Source organism: Macaca fascicularis, chromosome 2 (genome assembly GCF_037993035.2).
Source record: "Macaca fascicularis isolate 582-1 chromosome 2, T2T-MFA8v1.1".
In the NCBI taxonomy this organism is placed as follows: domain Eukaryota; kingdom Metazoa; phylum Chordata; class Mammalia; order Primates; family Cercopithecidae; genus Macaca; species Macaca fascicularis.
The window spans coordinates 186,222,425-186,246,327 of record NC_088376.1 but is presented as its reverse complement, the minus strand read 5'-3'; the positions used below and the strand labels follow the sequence as shown (position 1 = coordinate 186,246,327).

General features: G+C 34.9%; 1 long non-coding RNA gene across 3 annotated transcripts in view; it reads right to left on the bottom strand.

Annotated features, from left to right (window-relative positions):
* LOC123571755 (uncharacterized) overlaps positions 1-23,903 on the bottom strand; it is a 171,543-nt gene that overhangs the window by 94,930 nt on the left and 52,710 nt on the right. Inside the window, exons 4-5 of one of the 3 annotated variants that reach the window (XR_012431836.1) lie at positions 9,520-9,789; positions 5,329-7,389 (exon numbers count right to left, since the gene is read on the bottom strand). This is a non-coding gene — a long non-coding RNA (uncharacterized lncRNA). The other 2 variants (XR_010584687.2, XR_006695960.3) reach the window with 2 other exon arrangements.

The window sequence follows — 23,903 nt, the reverse complement described above, 5'->3', positions numbered from 1 at the left end:
TTCCAGCTTTCTTTTGTGACCATTTAGTACTACAAATTTCCCTCTACACTTTCCTTTAAATGTGTCCCAGAGATTCTGGTACGTTGTGTCTTCATTCTCACTGGTTTCAAATAACATCTTTACTTCTGCCTTCATTTCGTTATTTACCCAGTAGTCACTCAGGAACAGGTTGTTCACTTTCCATGTATTTGTGTGGTTTTGAGTGAGTTTCTTAATCCTGAGTTCTAGTTTGATTGCACTGTGGTCTGAGAGACTGTTATGATTTTTGTTCTTTTGCATTTGCTAAGGAGAGTTTTACTTCCATTTATGTGGTCAATTTTATAATAAGTGCAATGAGGTGCTGAGAAAAACATATATTCTGTTGATTTAGGGTGGATAATTCTGTAGATGTCTACTAGGTCCTCTTGGTCCAGAGCTGAGTTCAAGTCCTGAATATCCTCGTTAATTTTCTGTCTTGTTGACCTAATATTGACAGTGGGGTGTTAAAGTATCCCATTATTATTGTGTGGGAGTCTAAGTCTCTTTGTAGGTTTCCAAGAACTTGCTTTATGAATCTGGGTGCTCCTATATTGGGTGGATATATATTTAGGATAGTTAGCTCTTCTTGCTGCATTGATCCCTTTACCATTATGTAATGCCCTTTTTAATCTCTTTTGATCCTTGTTGGTTTAAAGTCTGTTTTATCATAGATTAGGATTGCAACTCCTGCCTTTTTTTTTTTTTTTTTTTTTTGCTTTCGATTTGCTTGGTAAATATTCCTCCATTCCTTTATTTTAAGCCTATGTGTGTTTTGCTCATGAGATGGTTCTCATGAATACAGCACACTGATGGGTCTTGACTCTATCCGATTTTCCAATCTGTGTCTTTTAATTGGGCCATTTAGCCCATTTACATTTAAGGTTAATATTGTTATGTGTGAATTTGATTGTGTCATTATGATCCTAGCTGTTTGTTTTGCCCTTTAGTTGATGCAGTATGTTGATAGTGTCAATGTTCTTTACATTTTGGTATGTTTTTGCAGAGGCAGTTGTTCCTTTTCATGTTTTGTGTTTCTTTCAGTATCTGAACAGATCAGTATCTGTTCCTTCAGGAGCTCTTGTAAGGCAGGCCTGGTGGTGACAAAATCTCTCAGCATTAACTTGTCAGTAAAGGATCTTATTTTTCCTTCCTTATTTTTCCTTATGAAACTGGATACAAAATTCTGGGTTGAAAATTCCTTTCTTTAAGACTGTTGAATATTGGCCCCCACTCTCTTCTGGCTTGTAGGATTTCTGTTGAGAGATCCTCTGTTAGTCTGATGGGCTTCCCTTTGTGGCTGACCCGACCTTTCTCTCTGGCTACCCTTAACATTTTTTCCTTCATTTCAACCTTGGTGAATCTGAAGATTACGTGTCTTCTGGTTGTTCTTCTTGAGGAGTAACTCTGTGGTGTTCTCTGTATTTCCTGAATTTGAATTTGGCCTGCCTTGCTAGGTTGGGGAAGTTCTCCTGGACAATATCCTGAAGAGCATTTTCCAATTTGGTTCCATTCTCCTTGTTACTTTCAGGTACGCTAATCAAACATAGATTTAGTCTTTTCATATAGTCCCATATTTCTTGGAAGCTTTGTTCATTCCTTTGTATTCTTTTTTCTCTAATCTTGTCTTCCTTCTTTATTCCATTAAGTTGATCTGCAATCACTGATATCCCTTTTTCCGCTTGATCGATTCATCTGTTGAAACTTGTGTATGCTTCATGAAGCTGTGGTTTTCAGCGCCATCGGGCCATTTATGTTCTTCTGTACACTGGTTATTCTAGTTAGCAACTCGTTTAACCTTTTTTCAAAGTTCTTAGCTTTCTTCCATTGGGTTAGAACATGCTCCTTTAGCTCAGAGGAGTTTGTTATGACCCACCTTCTGAAGCCTACTTCTGTAAGTTCATCAAACTCATTCTCTGTCCAGTTTTGTTCCCTTGCTGCTGAGGAGCTGTGATTCTTTACAGGAGAAGAAGCTTTCTGGTTTTTGGAATTTTCAGCCTTTGTGTGCTGGTTTCTCCTCATCTTTGTGAATTTATCTGCCTTTGGTATTTGATGTTGGTGACCTTCAGATGGAGTCTTTGAGTGGACATGCTATTCCTTTCTGATTGTTAATTTTCCTTCTGACAGTCAGGGCCCTCTGCTACCTGTCTGCTAGAGTTTGCTGGAGGTCCACTCCAGACCCTGTTTGCCTGGGTGTCACCAGCAGAGGCTGCAGAACAGCAAAGATTGTTGCCTGTTCTGTCCTCTGGAAGTTTTGTCCCAGAGGGGCACCTGCCAGATGCCAGCCAGAGCTCTCCTGTGTGAGGTGTCTGTCAGCCCCTACCGGGAGGTATCTCCCAGTCAAGGTAGATGGGGGTCAGGGACCCATTGGAGGAGGCAGTCTGGCCCTTAGCAGAACTCAAATTCTGTGCTGGGAGGTCCGCTCCTCTCTTCAGAGCCATCAGGCAGGGACATTTTAGTCTGCTGAAGCTGTGCCCACAGCCGTGCCTTTCCCCAGGTGCTCTGTCCCAGGGAGATGGGGGTTTTATCTATAAGTCCCTGACTGGGGTTGCTGCCTTTTTTTCAGAGATGCCCTGCCCAGAGAGGAGAAATCTGGCAGTCTGGCCGCAGCAGCCTTGCTGAGCTGCAGTGGGCTCCACCCAGTTTGAACTTCTCAGCAACTTTGTTTACACTGTGAGCATTAAAACCACCTACTCAATCCTCAGCAATGGCAGATGGCTCTCCCTCCACCAAGCTGGAGAGTCCCAGGTCGATCTCAGACTTCTGCTTGCAGCAAGAATTTCAGGCCAGTGGATCTTAGTTTGCTGGGCTCTGTGTCTGGGACCTGCTGAGCCAGACCACTTGGCTCCCTGGCTTCAGCACCACTTTCTAGGGGAGTGAATGGTTTTGTCTCGCTGGCATTCCAGGCACCACTGTGGTATGGAAAAAAAGAACTCCTGCAGCTAGTTTGATGTCTGCCCAAATGGTCACCCAGTTTTGTGCTTGAAACCCAGGGCCCTGGTGGGGTAGGCACCAGCGGGAATCTCCTGGTTTGTGGGTAGTGAAGACCGTGGGACAAGCGCAGTATCTGTGCCAGAGTTCCTCAGGCTCAGTCCCTCACAGTTTCCCTCGGGTAGGGGAGAAAATTCCCCAACCCCTTGCACTTCCCTGGTGAGGCGATGCCCCACCCTGCTTCGGCTCACCCTCTGTGGGCTGTACCCACTGTCCAACCAGTCCCAGTGAGATGAACTGGGTACCTCAGTACCTTAGTTGGAAATGCAGAAATCTCGCCTTCTGCATCGATCTCGCTGGGAGCTGCAAACGGGAGCTCTTCCTATTCATCCATCAAGCCAACAATCTCCCAAAACTTAAATTTCAAATTAAATGTCAAAATGTTTACCTGAGTCATAACATTTAGTTATAATAATATCTACATAGATGACTCTTTCAATACTCGGGCACATTTCCAAGAACATTTAATACTCAAAAAACCCTATGAGGTAAATATTATTAATAACACATTACAGCAAAATCGCTTGAAAGCACTGTCTCTATTCTGAGTTTTCAATTACTCTCCTTCACTTCATTAAATCAATTCCAAGAGATCTTCCTCTCCTGCCATGACGTGATGTTGACAAATGTGTATCTCTAACTAGACCCTTAACTCTCAAATGTAATGACTATGTACAAGTGAATATCTAACACCCTTACAGACATCTCAAGTTCACCACGACTAAAATTCTCACACCCTTCTGTTCTTCATGTGACACCATGTCTCAATAAATGGGAAACTTGTACATTCAGTTTCTCAGGAAAAAAATCCAGAGGTCATTTTTGACCCACTTCTCCCTCTCAGTCTTTACCCAAAGCATCAGCTCATCCTTTTGGTATCACCTTCCGAATATATACAGATTACAACCAGTTCTTACCACCTCCAACACCACCATCCTACTGTACATAAGGCTACCATAATGTCATCCCCAGTGGCACATTTTCAGGAATGCTACGTAAGCAATTATTTGCCATATAAACAGCTTCAAACTGAGACTCCAGGCAGAGCAAAACGTGGTCACCCTAGATCAAACTAACATCAAATTCTAGCCATGGGCTTCTAAATGATAATCTATGCTGCCCCTGCACTTAGTTAGCAACTAACACTCACAGTGATCACATCTCTGTAAAAACTTTATATAATCCAATGGTTCCCCATGTTCATCAGATTTTAATCCAAACTTCCCATAATTACCTAAAGATCCAGGTGAAGGTAGTCAACACTACATTCCCCACCCCCATGACCTCTTTGGCCTCACCTTGTTTGCTTGTTTTATATGATTGTAGCCATTCTTTCACCTAGCTAATGATAAAACATGTCAGGTTATTGTACTTACTGCTCTGACTGCCTGAAATGCTTTCTCCAGGTAGTCCCTGACTTCCTCCATCACTGTTGTACATTCTCTGCACAAATATTACCTTAATGCAACTACTTAAAATAGCAACGCAACACTCACTATTCCTGTTCTCTGATTTATATTCTCCTTAGCACTTAGAACTATGTGGCATACTATATTATACTTACATATTTGTTGTCTGTAATACCCACCATTATGTAAATTCCATGCATGAGCATTTATAAAAATAATAGACTTATAAATTCTTGAAGATTGTCTAGCAAATATTAGAGATTCAATAAATATTTGTTAAATAATTGAATAGATAAACGAGACTCAGTGAAAATTTGATTCAAGAAAAATGGTAAATATTTCTTCAAATAGTTTTATATTCAATATGTTTAGTATTCATGAAGTTAGATGCATCTCTTATAAATGCACAGATTCTAGCAGGTAATTTCTTCTCAAGGAACTATAGGTGCAAAAACATTAAAATTGATATTTTTAATTTCATTTAGAAAAAGTCATTATCATAGTATAGACAAACCTCCATCCAGAATGATTATGAATAATTTTAGTAGATACTATTTTCAAGGAGGTAGAACATAATTCTTCACTTCTTAAACATAAGCTGTGCACAGTAACTTCTTTTCAAAGACTACCAAAAGGAAAAGGGGAAAAAGGTGAGTTTTGCAGTAAAGAAACTTGACCCACATTACCTCAACCAGGTGATCAAGATTAACATCAACAGTAATAGACAATTTTAGAGGAATGTAACCTTAAGATACTTACTTCTGAACTGATTCAAAAGTGATGATTAAGTCTAAAAATTCTTCTGTATTCTACAGTGTTACATACCTAATCAATGTAAAACTTACAAAAGAAAAAATCAAATAAATATCAAATTATGCTTTCAGCAAGCAAGAGGAATAAATAAGAATCAAACTTTAATATGTATGTGAAGGTCATTTAATATTTCCAGCTCTCAATAAGCGCACCACATAGTTGAATACAAATCAGAGATAAACAGGGCAACTGCTTACTAAAAAGAACTTCAAATTATAAGCAGGACATATTTGAAATTAGGGAGCACATATATTTATTAGGGGGCAGAGAGAGGGAGAAATGGGGAGAAAAAGTTCTTGTAAAATATATAACCCTGGAAGCTATATAACCCTGTAAAAAAATAAATACTATAAGAGTGAAATAACAGAACTACATAATAAAATTACATAAAATTACTTCACAATGGGAACACAGTGTTTCCAATAGCTATGATTGTTATTGCAATTCTAATTTAGGGTGATTTATTTAAAAGTTCACAGCATTTTCAAAGATATGACAAATTACAGAAGGGTGATCATTCTTTACATCTCTCTTCCAGTGCATACTTAAATTTTTAGTAGTCCATACCAGAAAACAAATAAAATGCAAAGGTGCTTTCTATGGTTCTATCTACATTAGGCAAAGGTTACTATTATACTCAAACAAAAATCATCACTTCTTTTCATAAGGAATTTGAATAAACGAGCCCTGAAGAATAGTTTCTGAGTGAACTTTATTAAAGATTAGTTTTCTAGTGATTCTTCCTTATTACCGGATCTCTCTAGTGTTTGCTCTTCTGACAGTTTTCCCTGTCTGAAATTTTCAAGAAAAAACTAATATATTCTCAGTTCAAAATATCATAACTTTCTAACTCTCTCCTGTGGTTAAAACATATTATTCACTTAAGGTCAGCATTACGAACATAATCAAAAATACGAGATCTGGGGAGGATGATGTGAACCAAATACAAAAATACATCAAAGCAAAAATACGCATGTTCATCTCTTAGTAAATTCAGTTTTTATGACAAGATTACCTCCAGAAATACCAGAATATTTTTCTTCCTTTAGGAAACCACTGCTGTTTCCATTATTTGTGGACATCCTATCATTTAATAAAAGCAATCACTAGGTATTTTTGCCTGGGAACAAATCTAATTTCAATGAATCAATGTTTTTGCCATTAGCTTCAAGAAAGTGTATATTTATGTTTAAACAAGAATTATTCCAACAATAAGGTTACCGTGATTCTCTTATAACTCTCCAGTATTTTATAGTCACAAAAGTGTAAGCATAATTTAAACACACATTTTGCTAGTTATTATTGATAGATTTTCAATTAGTATGGTGCATAAGACAATCTCACTGTATAATTATTAATTCAATAAAGTTTAAACTGTATTTCATGTATATTTGCTCTAATTCAAATTGTAGCATTCCAGGATAGCAGGGGAAAAATTAGGCTAAATCACAGTAATTACGTTTTCATCTTTACTAATTTAAATTGACATTTAGTATGACTAATTTAAAAAGCAAAACATCAATAATAGAAACACTACAAATAAAAGAAATAAGCAACATGCAAATTATTCCACTCGAAGACAAAATGTATTGCACTCTGCATACCAACCTTGCTATTACTTTTAAACTCAAAATAATGTTCTATGGCAAAGAAATTTACTTAAAATTGGCCAAATTACATCTATTCCATCAATGATAGATTCAAACTAACATCTCTCTAAATTAGTATAACTTAGAGAAGTTTTCCAGAATCATCTTCAGAAATCTCCTAGGGTACTGAATTCTGGAGATAATAAAAGTATTTAACCAATAGCATAATTACTGATCCCCAAAAAAAAAAGAAAAATCAAGACAAGCCACAGAGCTAGAACAGGGTCTTAGAGGTCACTGAAATTAACTATTTGATTGCTGAAAAAAAAGGGAGGCCCTCTCACAGAGGGACAACATGGCTTTGAGTTAGTACTGAAATACTTCAATATTTTAACAATTACTGCAATGTTTAATGTTTTGTCAACTTGATTGGATTGAAGGATGCAAAGTATTGTTCCTGGGTGTGTCTGCGAGGGTGTTGCCTAAGGAGATGAACATTGGAGTCAGTGGACTGGGAGAGGCAGGCCCACCATCAGTCTGGGTGGGCACCATCCAATCAGTTGCCAGCACAGCTAGAATAAAGCAGGCAGAAGATGGAACGACTAGACTCACTGAATCTTCCAGCCTCCATCTTTCTCCCATAGTAGATGTTTCTTGCGCTCAAACATCAGACTCTAAATTCTTCAGATTTTGGACTTGTGGACTTACACCAGTGATTTTCCAGGAGCTCTCAGGCCTTCAGTCACAGACTGAAGGCTGCACTGTCGTCTTCTCTACTTTTGAGTCTGGGGACTTGGACTGGCTTTCTTGCTCCTCAGCTTGCAGATGGCCTATTGTGGGACTTCACCTTGTGATCATGTGGGTCAATACTCCTTAATAAACTCCCCTTCATATATACATTTATCATATTAGTTCTGTCCCTCTAGAGAACCCTAATTAATACAATTACTAAGGCTGAACAAGCGCATACAACCTGAATGTAAGTTCTGTTTCTAACACACCCTTGCTTTAAGGATGTGACTTCTCCAAACCTGAATCTATCAAATGGTTCCCCTCCCAGGGGTCGCTACAGATGCTAAAGACCATGGGTATTGACAGTTGAAACCTCCCAAGTTGTATCTCTCTCATATTCATGGAGTCTCTGGACAAGGGCTTTTTGAACTGCCCATTTTTAATTTCCTTCAGGACAGTGGTTTGTAGAGATTCTTCTTAAATTACTATATCTTGTATGTAACTGTATTTAATTCTCCAAAGTTTGCATACTTCAATTAAGTATTGAGCTTATTTTATCCACTATTACAGGAATTTGTGCCCTGTGTTTTGAATGTGTTCATAACACTGCGTGGATCCTCTAGAATGTTGATGATTTACCTGGACTTTGTACAGTTTAGGGCTTCTTTTCTACCCCTATTCCCTTCCAAGAGTTTACTGATACCCTTCTTTCCTTCTGTCAGGAAATACAGTTAAAGTGGTAAGAGGATAAAACCAAACTTACTGACCATTCCATACTATATTATGGCAGTAATCTAATGAATTTGAATACTCTTAAGGAAGTACTGGAGGTATAAAAAATAAATAAAATGCAGCTGACTTACTCTGATAGACAGAGATAAAAGGCATTGGTCAAATAAATCTCCCAATGTAACTGAGACTCTCATTCTACTATAATGATCATTTCAAATGATCATTAATGGAGGAATGGTACTCTTGGAGAGATCATATGAAATGACAATAATTATTTCAAAGACATAGCAATCAGAGAAACCACCTTTTGTTGACTTCTATAACTCACAGCCTATCCTCAAGATATCGTTAAGATACTTCAGAGTGCATTGTGAGAAAAAACCGGGTTTTGTAAGAGTATTTTGTGTTTACCAGGACATAATTCTCACATCTTCATGATTAGCAAAAAGATATTTTTATCACATCCTGTTAAATGTAGTATTTTTCTGGAATTAGAGAACCTCTAGTGACTTCCAATATACTCTTTCCTCCCATGTTTATCTAACCTTTAAATTTATGGCCCTTATCCATAACATTCTTTACTCCTCCAACTGTGAAGCCACAGTCAGTGTAGTCCAAATTTGATTTCTCTTCTACTTCATGTCCCTGTGTAAAATCACCACTAAATACTCCTGACTTGATGTACTGTGGTGATGTTACTGAAAGCTACAAAGGTCAATTATAATTTGGCTCCTATTTTCTAATAGTCCCTGAAACATTGCTTGCTCACCCAATCTCAAAACTTTGAAGCTAGATACAGGTTTTAAGACCGTGCACATGGGCCTCTCTTTTATTCCCTCAGTTTTTATTAACTTTTCCTAATTAGAGCTTATATGGCTCATTATTCCATGTTTTAACAACCAAAACCATTGGTCCTTTTTACTAAAAACTTGTTTTCTTTTTTTTTATGAGTTGTATTCCCTGCTAACAATTTAATAATTCAAGCTTTTTGTCTCTCCTTTATAACCCTACATGTTATTATTCCTTCCTAATCCTAAAAATGTCTTCCTAGTCTCCGCTTTTGCAAGCCTTGTCATTTCATTTACCTATTGCTGTGTAACAACCTATTTCATTACTTCATAAATGAATGGCTTAAAACAACCACTTTATTACGTTTCACAATATTTGGAGTCCAGGAATTTAAGCATACAGTGACTGGATTATTCCACATATTTACATGGTATTGACTAGTTAGTTACCTGGTGTATTCAGATGAGCTGGTGTTTGACGGGGATGGTTGGAACACTGGTCTCAAGTGGGCCTGCATCCATCCACATGTAGTCTCAGACTCCTTCCAAGTTCTCTCTCCATCTGGGCAGCAGGACTTCTTAGGTGGTGGCTCAGAACTTCAAGAGGAAGTGTTAAGAAGACACAGGAAGTGTGGAAGCTGCCCATCTCTCATGACTTGGGACCAGAAACTGACAGATCATCACCTCCAGCATGTTCAAAGCAGTGTCAAAGCCTGCCAGCTTAAAGGAAAGGAAATATTCATCCAACCTCTTCACTGGAGTAGTATATCAAAAAAAAAAAAAAGTGTAGCCATCTATAATCTGCCACACAGGTATTGTTTCTGAATGAATACCTACTCAGTCATTACTCAGGTGATATGCAGTGTTTGTAAAATCAGGCCAAAATTGGAGCATCAGGAAGTGAGATTGCCAGACCCAGTACTTTCATAAGTGATGCCTAGTTCTTTCATAAGTTTTTCACCACCATCCCCACACCCCTAAGTAAAATATTACTGGATTTTTAAGGGCATTATTAATGGTTCATATTTGGTATATCTAAGTCAAGGAGATTCCAGGAAAATCATGTTGACACATGACAAAATGTAATTGATTTTATAGCAGCAATGTGTTAGAGTGTCTTAAAGAGCGTATCTCCTATGAGGGGTACTTTCTCAATCCCATTTTTCCATATTTTTGTAGACCACATAGAAAGAGACTTGCAGAATTGATATGGCTTTTTCTAGAGGCCATTCCATAACTTATCAGTGATAGCAACAATCTGGCCCACAAATTCAAGACATGCTTTTTTATTACTAGGTCTCCCAAAAATAGCCACCAATTGAGGAAGAGTAAGTCACTATCCTTGAAGACCCAAACGAGGGGTATACTCTTCCCACTTTGAAGATGTAAGTAAATATCACTCCCACAGGGGAAAAAGAAAATAAATTTCTTCTTTCCCTGAGTTTTCCAATATTTTGTCCTCCTTTCCCCCAAAACATCTGCCTGAATGGCTCCCACCTGCATCTATCTGAAGGGAGCAGAAGGAAAAGTTGTTCACCTATTATGATCATTGACTGTTCTTTTGGCATCTCTATTCCTTGAAAATTAGACTGTTGTTCATTTCCTTCTGTAAACTTTCTAAAATGAGATAGGCAAAATCCAGAAAACTTTGCCATGTGTCTTTATCTTCCTATCCTTTCCCTTTACTTTCTTTTCATTCCTACAAGTTGTTCCCCAACAGTTCATCTGGGCAATTATAGTTCATCCATGGAACTTCTATATTCTTTGGCACAGCTCTTGTGCCAAAGAATATTTCAGTGGTTTAACACAATACAGATTTGTTTATCACTTAAAGTATCTTTCCCAGTCTGTCACTCAGTGATCCAAGCTAAAAGAAACTCCACAAATTTAGAGCTCTAGAATTTGAAATGGGTAGATTCTTTGGTTGCTGCAATGGAGGAAAGGTACTCTTGGAGATATTACACTTTGTGCGGGCCAGATGTGATATTTTTGACTTCCACTACAGTCCGTAGTCTAGAATGAGTTCATAGCCCTGATTCCTGATTACTGAAGGGTGAGTAGAAAGTGTAGTTTCTCTGAGTCAAGAAGAAAAGGAAAACTGGATACAGCTGAGTATTCATAATACCAACCACGAGTTATGTGACAAAAAATTTATTCTTTTAGTCTTGACAGCAAATTTGGAGATAAAGTCAAAATTTGTGGCTTTATATGAATATAAGGGTTCATATAGCTTCCTTGGCTATAATTTTAGGCCCTGGGAAATGGGGACAAAAATGAAAAATTCTGTTATTGATTCAATGATTGTGCACCCACTGAAAATGTATATATTGAAACCAAATCCCCAATGTGATGGTAAGGACTTTGAAGGTAGGGCCTTTGGAAGGTAATTAAGTCACGAGGGCAGATCCCTCATTATCAGAATTAGTGCTCTTATAAAAAGGACTCCGAAGAACTTCTTTCCCCTTTCTGCAATTCAAGGACTCAAAAACAAGACAGCCGTCTATGAATCAAGAAGCAAACCCTCACCCAAACTCCAAAACTGCATACCTTAATTTTGAACTTCCCAGCCTCCAGAACCATGAGAAATAAACTTCTGTTATGTGTGAGCCACACATTTCATGGTAACTTGTAATAGCATCCCAATTGGACTAAGACAAATGGATTATTTTTGAGCAATAAAAAACAAATAACATCTATCTGTATCACATTTCATTTAGGGAATTTTTTCAATCAAAGCATCAGAAATGTATAAAATAATTATAAAAAATTACTAGATGTCATTGTTTTAAAACATCTTTATCATAATACCACAGTGACTTCCCTATTTTATTTAGAGCATTGCTTAAATGTAACCTCCTTAGAAGTTAAACCTTTTGTGATAAATCTTTTCAAAGTTATATTTGTATTGCACTTCTTTCTCCATTCCTTATGCCTTCACACTATGTTGTGTAATGTGATCATATGATATATTGATGATACTTTCCAAAGAAACAGTACATTATACATGTGTGCTATACCTGTTTGCTGTTTGTCTTTTTACCCAGAATGTAAGTTCACCGAGGGAAGACACTTCTCTTTCATTCTAATCAACTAGAACAATATCTGACAAATAGGTAACCAATATATATTTTGTTGAATGAAAACAACTTCAGAAGAATCAATCTACTACAAAATAGCTTCCAGGCCAGCCTTTCATTAAAACTGTATTCTCAGTGATATACCACAAGCTCCTTTATAAATCAGGAGATAACCAATCATCAAAAGAAGAGAGACTTCCTCTTGGTCCTACGCCTACTTCTTGTCTTTGCGAAAAAAAATACCACTTTCTTCTTTAAATTTCTTACCTCTTTGATTCTGTGATGTAATTTCTCTCCCTTTACATTATTTTTACTCTCTTCTTGAGAATTTTTAATGTCTTCTCTTCCTCTTCTTGGTAAGTCATAAATGATCAGCTAAATTCTCTTTCATTAATAATCTCTTCAATAATTATGCTTCATTTAATTTCTTTGGCTTGCATTACTCTGAGACCCAAGATTGATGGGTCTAAACTGATGATCATTCCAAAAGTACTTATTAGACTTATGGACTTAAAGGCCTTTCATTTAAACTCAATATATCCAGTTTACAATTTGGGGACTTCCAGATCAAATGGCAGACTGAGCAGACATGAGAAATAGTACTACGAGCACACATATCGAACACATATACTACATATTTACATGCTTCATACATACATATTCCAGTACTATAAATCTTATAAATTAGTAGGTAGAAGATTTTTAATAATACCTAGTTGAGTTTGAAAGCAAAAAAAAAAAAAAAAATCTACCCATCTCAGGAATGAATGAAGATATTCCTTACCCAACGCAACTGGAAGCTGAAGCTGTACAGCTCAAAGGTATACCAGGGTAGGAAATATGCTTCAAAGCCTAGAGTCTTATGTATTGTTTAATGTAGTGAAAATGTGGTTCTCCATGTAAACCCAAGAACTTGGGTAATACTATTATATATCTAAAGAGATTTTTTTAAAAAGACAGCATACATCAAATAATTGAATATCATTACATAAAACAAAATGTGTCAGATAAAATTTATAGGTTGAATAAAGGACATCATTTAAGAGGGAAGTACAAATAGTTACTAACCATGAGGAAAGCAACACCGGAATATGAACAATAGATGAGAAGAAACTCTGGAAGCTAGACATACAACTCATAGATTTCTCAGAGGAGAAGAATAGAAGGGGTAAATGGAAGTAAATGTTTTAAAAAATGATAACAGAGTTTTCCAGAATTAAAAAATACACGGTTCTCAAACAGAAAAAGCACTAACATTCAAAATAGGATAAAACAGCCTAAAATTTACTTTAACAGTTGAGTGTGGTAATAAAAAAATAATTTTTTCATTAATAGGAAGAAATACATTTTCAAAGTTAATGTTATTAGTGGTCAAAATTCTACACAGTATTATTAAATACTATAGACAACTAATAATTAGATTTGATTAGCCTATCTAATGGTTTAGCTCTCCACTTCTGGTGTCTACAATGGATTCACATCTCCACTCCATCATTTACCAATTGTGTAACTGTGAGATTACCATTTAAACTTTCACAGCCTCGGTTATATCAACTGTAAAATGGGAATATTCATAACATCTGCCTAATAAGGATACTATACAGATAAAATTATAAGATATAAGATTAAATTATATAATTTCTATAGTACAGTATCATGGATAAGATAGATTCATAAGAGATATTAACAACTCATATTAAGATGAGATACTGAATTTTATCTATAAGAAATAAAGTATATTTTTCACCAGCCAATAACTTACAAATTATGTATAAAATATAGTATTTATAGCTGTTTTAAATTAACTTTTTAATAATCAGGGTGGCTAGGTAATGCATCATCCAATAATAAGTATATAAAGTACTCAAATTGGGACTTTTGAGAGCAAAGGGAGGCTTTATTAATGATTACACCAGTTCAATCTTAACATAATCCTGCACTTTCCAAAGTAAAGCAAGTTGTGTGATCATTCAATCCATAATGTAATTGGTTTTCACTCATGAATTTTGCACAGCTAAATTGAATCATGTAATTACATTGAAATTGGTACCTCTGAAACAGATGAGCATACCCCACAGGTACCATATATGAATCTTCCACTAAATTGAAGTCAATAAAGAGATAAAAATTTATATTCTTCTTCAACCCAAAACATATAGTGCTATGTCTGCATATTTCCAGTCTTGCTAAAATTATAGGATTATTTAACATAATGAAAATACTTTTCACAAATGCATAGTGTATTGTTTACCATTTAAGAACCACCCCTATATCTCAGACTTGTTCATTGGTTAGTGTTAATTTGGAAGAAAGATGCAGCAGAGGGTGAATTGAAAACTTCTTGAAAAAAAGTTACTATCTAATTGAAGTGGAACCACTCAAAATCTTTTTCATTAGAAATAATCACTGAGAATGTGCCTTTTTTAATGATATCAAACTCCTCAAACTTGAAATGTTAAAAAGAAAACCCTGATATTTTATGTTGATGAGTTTTTAAAGTTGATGAGTTGAAGAGTTTTTAAAGAAATTTTGGACAATAAACTGCTACATGGATTCACTTTCTCACAATAAAGATATGACATTTATTTTCCAATGATTCTAAGTGAAACAAATTTAGCAATGTATTTTGCTCCTTAAATAATACAAATAAAGATTTGTAAATCTTGGCAAATCACTGAAAACAATTTAACTGGATTAGTTGTACTAAAAATCAACTTTGGTTCTAGACACTGACTTTTACTATAATCAAGTTAATTAAATTGATATAGTGTTGCTTTTTGCTTTCTTAATAATTAGCAAAGCACAATATTAGGGAATGCATTTTAAAAATTATTTTAATATTTGTAAGTGCTAAAGCAATCATATAATTGAATCATCTAATTTATTCAACAAATATGCAGTTATCATCTTCTAAAACTTAAAGAAATTGCAATATGATGCATGCCTTTCTTCTACATTGAATCAAATGAGTTTCTAACAGCATGTGGTTAAGGGAATTACTTGTCCATAGAAGAGTGGGTCGGAATGAACTCATGACACTAAAATTTCAAGTGTATACATATGTATATGGAAGGACAATTGTTTTTCTCTATCAGAAAGTACTAATACTAAAATGTACTAAATGAATTAATCTGTCAGCATGTCAAACACCAAAATTTATATATGTGAACTGATAGAATGAAGGGGGTATGGTAAATCAGGTCTCTTAGAAGAAAGGCTAATATTGTGTGTTATTCTAATATGAGAGAGGCTAATGTGCTATCAGTCCAAAAGTATCAGGTTTTGAGAATAAAGTTTCTTCATGCCCATTTAGTGGCTAGTGAGTAGAACTTGACAGGGCAGAAGAGCCCCTTGTGAATCCTTCAATCAATGCAAACTGTATATAACTTGAAATTAAAATCAACTTTTATTTTGCAAAACATATTACTTTCCGTATAACTAGTCAGCTGGCATTAACAGTTTTGGTTGTTCTTTATAACGGAATGTTCTTCCTTGCTATTCAATGTCAGAGGCATAACGAGAGGTTGTTCAGGTCATTTACAGTTAGGATTCCATTTGAATACCCATACTTAATTAGGGAATTCAAAAATTAAGGAGGGGGATGGAAGAAAGAAAATGCTGGGAAGGACAATCTTAATGCAACAGGAACTGGGCACATGCTTATCAAATTCATTTTGTATTCTTTCTGGACACAACTAGAGTGCATTTCACACCCTCCTTTGCAATTAAGTGTAGCTAAAGGCTAAGTTCTAGTCAAGAAAATATAAGTGGAAGTAATGGATACCATTTACACACAGTATTTCTTTGCATTTCCAGCAGCTTTATACAGGTGAGTAGAGTGACCTTGTATCCATGCATTGAAAATGGCATAACCACAAGATAGAAAATGACTGAGTTCTTGGGTCATGATTTACACCAAGTAAGAACACTCATTTTGGACTTCACAATAATAACAAATTAACTGCCACTATGATCTTCAAACCATTGTGTAGATTCAGGTTTGTTTAGTACTGCAGCAAGTGGTGCCCTAACTTATACTAAGGTTGTTTATAGAAGTTGAGTGCTTTATCCCATTTTTCTTAGTCTTCCTCCTCTTTAAAAATAGGCTATTGGATCTGATCATTAGGTAGTCATGCGTGAACTGTAAGAAAGCAATTTTAGCAAAGTATTAAGGATGAACCACAAAAGTGTTGAGGAATTAAAAGTTGGTGTCAAGTGGTGGGGGAATTTCTTCCAAAGCTTTCTGCAGCCTAGAAACATAACTAAGATCTTAAGCAGACAGCAAAGCAAAAACAAAAACTTTATCTTTGCTTGTAAGATTCAAAGTGGCTTAAAAGTCTATATAAATATGGACTATGAAAATAGAGAAATATATAGATAAAGTAAATGTACGTGGGAAAGAAGGATATAACTGATGAAACAATAAGTCAGATAATGAAAAAAGTGGTAGATTTCAGATAATTAGTAGCAGTATCAAATATGGAAAGGACAAACAAAGGAAGCAAATGAGAGTAGATATATATGCACATATGTACATATAAATACATATACTATATATATTCACACCTACATATAATGTAGGAATATGCTGTGAGTTATATTCTTGAAGATACATTAAGACTAGACAATAAGGACTATAGAAGAAATAGAATAGGAAAATCTCAATATATTTGATGACCTAAACAATATCACGAAACATAATTTTGCAATGGACGTTTCCAGGTTAAAAAAAGTAACTACTAAGTTATCAAGGTTTTGTTTTTCTTTATAAAAATACATTGTTGAGTATATGATTAGTCTTCTGCCAAATACTATATACATTATATCATCAGAGAAGCAAACAGCCATCAAAAATGGCAGATTATATAGCATAGAATTTATGCCAAATTTATCTCACCGTATTCTAACTCTAAAAATTCATAATGTATGTATTGTACTGTATCTCTAAGATAACCAAAATAATTCCAATTTTTTCTTCTATGTAAACAAGATTTTAACTCTGTATTAAAATGCAGAACTACGTAATTCAAAAGTCGATGAAAATGTCAATTATTTTAGAACAAGCTTGAGAAATTTAGAATTGCCTCAAGGACTTTAAAATTGTAGACATATTCTGGGAAACCCACTTGAAACTCCTTCATTTAAAATTGTTCATGTCTTTAAGATCCAGACTAATTCACCTAGACAGTAAAATTGAATGGATAGCTTTCAAGAATTAGATCAAATACCTTAATGCTTACACCATAACCTAAACGCCAATATTTTCATTAAAATGTTCATAAACTCACAACATGTATTTTGTTGTTTCCTATTTTTTTCTACATAATTGTTTGGGAAACTGTGCTTTTCTTACAGAAAACCTCCATAATCGTGCCATTAATCATTATGTATGCCCTCTGCAAAATATTCATGTAGTTAATTTTTCCTAGAATTTTTCACTAACTTCCTAAACCTCTCAAAATAATCTAGAAACTCAGTTACCTCATTAGAGTATAAAGTACATATATGGAACAACATTTAGAATTTGTCACACAGATTATGTTTTATCACACAAATACTTATTCTCCTACTTAGAAAGTGCAATTCCTTTCTAGTCATTTTTGTCTAACTTCAGGGAAATAGCAAATTTTTCCTCAGCTATCTCTGAGGCATATAGCCTCTTATTCATCTACATAAAAAATGAGGTTATAAAGATATTAAATAAAAATCCCAATTTCTTAGATATGAATACAGTGTTTAAGTGTCTGGATTTTTATTCGGCTATAGCTGCATATTGGAAAATGTTTTAAAAGGGAACACATTTTGAATGCATATATGAATCTGAGCAGCAGTATCTCAGATTGGAATGTTTTTCTCTAGAGAAATATGTTAGGAATATGCTTCTTCCAAATTTTTCTCTTTGATTATATAGAGTTCTTCTCTCCAAAATATTGGTTTTCTCTTATCTAACCAATAGAGTGGTCTGCCTTTTCTCTCAAATTAATGGCACAGAGACATAAAAAAGAAAGGTGAAAAATGAGAAATAGTATGTGGTATATTTATATCAGAAGGCAACCCAGAAAACACCTTAGCAATTGTCCTAAACACACATTCCAAACAAAGCCTCACAACCCACTATTAATTGCAATAAAAGTAGTTGCCCTCTATCCTAAACAGTGAAGAGACTATTCAAATATGACCTAAGCAGTTGAATAGGAATACCTTCTAGGCTAATAGCCAGATGGGAAAAAGTAAAGGATTCTTAATAGTTTTACACAGAACTCTGTGTGAATATGGCTACCACATTATTCTGTTGAGCATAGACAAGACAGATGGGAAAACTTCTTTACAAAAATCTTACATCACTGAGACTATTTTCTGCTCTTTGTGCACATTTTATATATATAAACTATTATGTAAATTTAACATCGACAATCCTATATGTTATCATAAAACAGGCAAAGTTTATTACGAACAGTTGCTAGGTTTTAGAATAAGCAGACATAAATCCTGTTTTTGGCACTTGATAATTATGTAACTTATCTTCAGTTTCTTTACTGATAAGTTGCAATATTCATATAAATAAGTTTTAAATGAAACATTTAATTTGGTAAAATATGTTAGTTGCAGATATTTTCAAAGATTCCACATATTAGACAATGTACTGCAATTCCTTCACTTGAAGAGTTAAAAAATTACTTATAACATTGTGTAAGTGTCTTTATTTGAATGACAAGAACCTTTAAGAAGGTAAGAACTTCTTGTATTGTAACTTAATTTACTATTAATTCTAATTTATTCTCTTACATGAGCTAAGCAAATGGCTAGAAAATGCATGTGTTCGTTTTATCAAAACATTTTCCTTTACCAAAGACCCCCTACTATTGTTATTTAATGATTTCCAGGCAGATTTTCAAAATGCATTCTAAAACTTCTAACACGTTTTGTATTTATTTTATCAAATATTCATTAATCTAACATTCATTAGAGTCAAAAATGGGACTGTTTCTCCTTTCCATTTTTCCAATTGAATGCCTAGTGTACTTAAACCAACGTCTATTCCTAAAAGGGAAGAGAAACATAACAGTGTTTATCTGGATACTTTAATCTCAGAAGAATTTGATCACAATATTCAATGCTGTGTCCTGTTTTTGTTATTGTTGTTGTTTGGTTTTATTTTCTGCCTTTTCTAGTCTTCTTAGCAGTCAATGTCCACATGTAGCATACCCCTGTGGATACAGCAATATCCACTATTTAGACAACTCTGTTTAAGCAGGATGGTAAAGGCAGCCTTACACACACCAACCTTGTGGTTTACAATTTAAGTATGTAAGTACTTAAGTACTTAATTTCAATTAAGTATTTAAGTACAAGTTAAGTACATTCGCTAGAACCAAGAGCTAGGAAGTTAGCTATGAGTCCAAAACACTTGGGTGGCTGCAAAAATCGACCTCTATGCCACACTGTGGATTCATCTCCAGCCATATCCACTATGTGTTTTGTTCAAAGTGAGCTCTAGCCCCTAGCTCGGTATCCCAACAGCAGCACCCCCAACTCTCTTATCCATATCATTCATCTTGTGAATTATAATGTTATCCTGCTTCCCTACCCTATTGACAATCTGGTTATTCCGCCCAGTAGTCCAATCACTTTCCAGATGGAAGGCTAATGCACCCACAACTACTTGCCATTAGTCTTCCTCCCTAGGTGTTTCTGTTTTGTCTTTGAATCCCTGCTTCTGCCTCTGGACTTGTTTCTGACAAATAAGTCTATCCGAAATCACTTTCTCTTCATACATTGATTCAAGTGATGATCAACAGAGGATTTGCCTTTGCTCTTCTCTGCCTCATTTTAGGCTATCCACCCCAATTCTAGGGATAGCTCTTTGTATTCTGTGCCTTTAGATGTTCTACTTCATCTGTCATGCCTGTACTTCTGCTGCTGGATTTTAATCTCCTTATTTTCTAATGCTGCTAATGATCCACCATAGCTGTGCCACCTTCTTTTGCTTTAACGCCAAGAAAAATTCTATCTGATTTGCAATATGTATTTGCAGTTACCTTGATTTATGCTTACACTGCAATCGAGTCTTTACTTAACATTCTAAATTATGTTCCTGAAGAATGTATATCAGAATAAAATACATATCCCTAAAAAGTACTGTAATCCAGTTTCCTACATTTATAAAAAGGGTAATACTGTCTTTAATGTGGCTAGATTCATGGGCATACAACCTGTGCAGTCACATGGGACCCCATGCTGAGAAAGGTTCCATGCCTGCTTTATGCTCTCCTGTCATCATCTCAACATTCTCAATACTTTCATCTTTTATCTTGTGTTTTGAAGTGAATTGCAAGGACACAACAGAGCATGTGCATGAGTGGAGAAATTTGTTTACAATATATGTGTCTGCTGTTTCTTGCCACCCTATTCATGTATAGTATCCAAAGTCCCTATAGCACAAAATTCCAGTGGAACCAACGATGGATGGGAGTTTAGTGATATTCAAAGGGAGAGTGAGATATGCTTTTTTTTGTCTGCAGCTGAGTAAGCAGAGGTCTTAACAATCTAGAGTGGCCGAACTTTCCATTAGAATGAGAAATTGCTTCAAATGTAGAAAAACAATGACGGTATGAGAAGAATGAATAATAAAGGAAGCTTTTTCATATTTTTTCTTATTTCTGTTACTTCCCTGTGTTAGCCCACCCCTTATGCTGAAAATGAAGAAATAGAAGGAAACGAAAAAATAGGGCAACCCTACAGTTCTTTTTCCTTTCAGTCCTTCCTTACTTATCAGTAAGCTAAAGATAGAGGTTTTTAGTAAAATGTGTGTGTATCAAGTGAAAACAAGCAAAAGCAAAAACAAAACAGGTCAGTTAGACTTTCCACTATTGTGTGGCACTTTCGCTGTCCTGCAAGAAAGAAATACATATGCACAAGCTATGAAATATAAATTGTGAAATTTCAGTAATTCTTTGTGTGAGTTAAATGGTATAATATTTGCATTTGAAATTGGCATTGCCACTATAATGGTAAAATTCCTACAAATAATGCGTGTAGATTTTTAATTTAGAAATTAAATAGGAAATTAAAATGCCAATACAGGTTGAGAGAGAGATGGTGGAGTACATGTAATGACACATTTTCCTGCTTTTAAAACAAGGGGCCCTGCACTTTCATTTTATACACCAACCCTCAAATTATGTAGCCAGCCTTAATCTTTAGTCACGTATTTGAATGGGCTACTCAGTCTGTCGCTGATTAACCTTCTTTTATTTTTAGTGGTCACAATGTATTGATTAAAGAGAAAGTTTACTTTGCTTCTTCTCTCGGGATGGCTATGGTTGACAAAAACATACATTTTGGCTTCTGCCCTATCTTTTATTTTTATTTCTCCCTTGGTAAAGTACTATATAAAAACTTAGCAGTGTTTCTCCTTGATCAATGAGATGTCTCCCTTTTCCAACAACAGCTTCTATATCAGACTCAGTACCCCAGGGACTTAAGCACATAGATGCTTCTATTCCGCTATTTTTCTTCATTTAGTATCTCATCCTTAGAGAGCACAAGAGGATAAATAGATTGTTTACCCAGGTGTGTTTTAGTGTTGTACACACACAACATGCTGACTCTCTGTACCCTTCTGACACTCGGTAGGATAAAATTAAAAGTATCCTAATATATATTTTTCTGCTGTTTCTCTCCAAAGTGCTTTATTGTTGTCTTTTCCTCTAGCTGTATGAAGAACCTCACAGATATCCCAATGTTTAGAGTACAAATTAGGATCTAGAATGGACTCCTTGTCTGGTGGCCTCTATTTCGCCTTCCTGATCCTGATCCTGGGAAGGTCCACCACAGAGAATAAGTCATGCCGTTGAAATGTAATTTTTAAAATAAAACTAATTTGCCCTAATATTCACCAGTTTAATTTCAGCATTTGAAATGACAATAACTAGGTATTTTGCAAAGTTTTTTAAAATATCTATCATGTGCTCTTTGTAGGTTATGTTTTTACATTTATATTAAGGCAACATTTATATTAAAGCAAAATTTATAACATCTGTCTAAAAATCAGTTTAACATGTACATTTATAATATGTAAAATTAAAAAGAAAGGAAAGAATATTAAATGGAAAATAAAATTTCTACACTATGTCTTATTACTTTAAAAATAAAATTAGTATATGAAATTTATATATTCCTCAATTGTATTAAATTTTAGAGTGACCTCTAGAGTATCCAGTAGATAATGCAGTTAGCCCTAAAGAAGCAGTGAAACAAACTTCTGGAATGTTTTTAAATTTAAAAAGAAAATCAGTATATTACTGCGTAAAACAAATTCTACAGTATTTCTTCAGAATGTATGAACTATTTGGAAAATAATGTAAACTGTCAACTTCTCCAGTGTAACATAAAAGACAGCATTATGTGGTAGGATGTAAGATGCAGATCCTAGATAGTTTACCTGGCTAGGTTGTAATCTAAGCACTAGCACTTTCCTGATATGCAAATTAAGTATTTAATTATCTGTGCCTCAGCTTTCTCATTAGAAAATGAGGATACTAGAACTGACTTTATGCATGTTACAGTAGTTATCTAAGTTGATGTTTGTTTAAGGCTTAGAACAATTACAACCATATTATAATTGCTATATATCTTTGCATATATGAAATTTAAGATTAATATACTTTTATGGTGTTGATACTACTTATGATGCCTAAATGTGCAATCATACATAAGCCAACTTAAATGACTCCAAAAACTGGCAAGCTTTCAAGAAAATGACATTTGGTACTATGTCTGGTGATATCAAAATGATATTTGTAAATATATTACAAGTATATTCAATATTCTATTGGCTTGCTTTTTAAATTCCAAAACATTCCAGTTTATTTCACTGATTCTTTGGGGCAAACTGCACTAAAATTATTGCATTGAAAGGTGCTCTGCAGAATTGTAGCTAATATCTAAATGTACAGTTTAGGTTACAACATATGTGAACTAAACACGCTCTCTTAGATCAACAAAAATATTAAATTCAAGTGTAATTCAATTACCTATGTATGTGATACAAAGAATCATAATGCCAAAGAGGCCTATGGTAATCTTAGCCAAGTCATAATAATCATATGACCTACACATTGCAAGTAATGATATTAAAATATAAACCAGTCAAATCTTGACATAGCTAATTATTTTTTGCCTAATTACCTCATTTCTAAATAATTTAAGATTTATCATATCAAGTATTGACTCAGTTGGTATAACACTCATATACTCATTTCAACAGCAGAAAACATTACTGAAGATGTTAATTTCAGGGTTTCAAGTACCTCTCTTCAATCCTCTGTCAAATTTAACAGTGCTGAAAGAAATAATATTTTGTCACCTCCATACCAAAAGCTAACAGTGAGCAGGATTGATATAGCTAGGAAAGGAGCAAGAACAAATGAAATCAAATTAAATCTGGTTCTTTTTCTTAAATCAGCCATGTCTGAATTCAGGGTAAATCAGAGCTCTTTATATCCAAGACTGTGGCAATAGCCTTCCAGCACTGGCTGAAGAGAAACTAATCCATTATAAAAATTAAGATAAATGGAATGTTCTAGAGCTGATTACCAAAGCTACATAAAACCGTATACCACCTAATTGCTTTTGTTTTTATTTCTTTTCAATTGTATGCACTATTCTCTAAATCTACAGTGTAAATGAAGGGAACCATTTTAGAATGAACGACTTGTATTACTGACCGGTATTACTAAGACTAATTGAAAATAC